This window comes from Trichechus manatus, unplaced genomic scaffold, assembly GCF_000243295.1.
Source record: "Trichechus manatus latirostris isolate Lorelei unplaced genomic scaffold, TriManLat1.0 scaffold00099, whole genome shotgun sequence".
Lineage (NCBI taxonomy): Eukaryota > Metazoa > Chordata > Mammalia > Sirenia > Trichechidae > Trichechus > Trichechus manatus.
In genome coordinates this window covers 5,006,004-5,008,008 of record NW_004444035.1, presented here as the reverse complement: position 1 = coordinate 5,008,008, position 2,005 = coordinate 5,006,004, and positions in this window count along the sequence as shown.

Here is a 2,005-nt window from a genome sequence, read left to right as displayed (position 1 = left end):
GCATGCAGGGTGTTTGTCTACATAGAGTGAAGTGGGCCCTGGGGGTGGGGTCGGGGGCCCTGAGTTCTGCTGTCACGTTCAGGCGCTAACCAGCTGAGTGGCTTCGTGGAGTATCGATTTAACTTTCAGGACCTTCTTTATTATTATTATTATTTAAGTCTACAAGATGAGATCACTGCCTAAGTGATCCCTAAGGGTCCATTAAGTTTGGACATTTTGTAATTCCATGGACCTATACTGAGGCAGCCTTTGAGCTTATCCAGATGGACAAACGAACTGCATGGTCTTCTTTTCATCCTGGCTTCATGGAAGCAACGGCATGGCCGTGGGGGCCTCGGTGGGCAGTCGAGATTTCTGGAGCTCGGGGGCATCAGGGTGCATTGTCTATTAAAAACCAAAACCAAAACCAAAAAATGTTGCCGTCGAGTCGATTCTGACTCATAGCAACCCTACAGGACAGAGTACAAGTGTCCCATAAGGTTTCCAGGGAGTGGCTGGTGGATTGGAACTGTCAACCTATTGGTTAGCAGCTGAGCTCTTAACCACTGCACCACCAGGCCTCCGCATTGTCTATAGAGAAGTTAAAAACAATAAGAAAATTGACTGCAGAAAGATCAGCTTTTTATTATTACCATTCGTCAACAATTCTCAGAAATGTTGGTGATAAAATATTCCTCCCACAAATACTCGGTCGGCTCAGTTCTAAACCTTTGCTGCAATCAGGGCCGGGTTACCTAGTAAGCAAGGTACGCACGGGCTTACTTGTGCATATTTACCGATCTGTAGTGAACTTGTTAGTAAACACAAGTAAGCCCATGTGTACTTACTCACCCACCCAGCAGCTCCGTTGGAGAAGGACCTGGCGATCTGCTCCCTTAAAGACTACAGCCTAGAAAACCCTGTGGAGCCCTTCCGCTCTGTCACGTGGGGTTCCTCTGAGTCGAAATCGACTGGACAGCACCTAACAACAACCACAGTACCTATCCTTAAGAAACATACTCTGCACGGACATTGTCAGCCCCTGACACGTGCAGCCTGCGCTACATGCATTCATTTAGAGAGTTCATGATGGTTCAGACTCCTCCGCGTGTGCTTCCAGCACAGCTTGAGTCTCTAACCTCTGTGGCGGCGCGTGTTCCTGCTGTTAGACAACAGGTTCGAAATGAGCAGTGATATAGCAAAGAGATCGCAAAGACAAGACAAAGCACTTGAGCGGCCTCCATTCTGTCGTTCTGTGTGACCCCTTGGGGTTTTGAGACGGCGTGATCTTAGTGGAATAATGTTTTTGCTTGGTAAGTGTTAATTTTAGTTCATATGTGAAATATTTTGTTGGATTTGAATAATATCTTTGAAGCTGGGATAGAGTATGTTTCTTTTTAATTATTACTTGTTTTAAAACCAAAGACTCGATCAAGAAAATAATGGGTATCACATGATTATTACTGAGAATCATTGTGACATCTAGAGAAGGGGGTTCTTGAACATCATCTGCTCCAGATGTTAACTATTCTGGTGACCACTACCATAGCCCATTGCTGTCTTCTCACCTCTGTACTAGTTACTGGCCAGCAACCTCCCAAGAACAAGCGTCCGAAGGAGCCGGGAGAGAACAAAATCAAGCCTTCCAACAAAAAGGTGAAACCCAAACTTCCTAAGATAAAGGACAGGGACTCGCCTGAGTCACTACCAAAGACACAGTCTATCATGATGCAAGTGGTGGATAAAGGCCGCTTCCAGAAGCCCGCTGCTACCCTGAGTCTGATGGCTGGGCAAACCTTAGAGCTTCGATGTAAAGGGGATAAAATTGGCTGGAGCTATCCTGCGAATCTTGACACCTTTAAGCACCCTCGCCTCAGGTAAGAGTTTTTGACTTGTGTTGGGTAAAGGGTTTGGTTTTGTTCCCTCATTAAATATCACACTGTTTCTAACATCTCTCATTTCACCCTAGCAGATTCTAAAAATGGAAACTCAGTGAGAAAAAGCCATAGGCTTCTATTTCTTCACC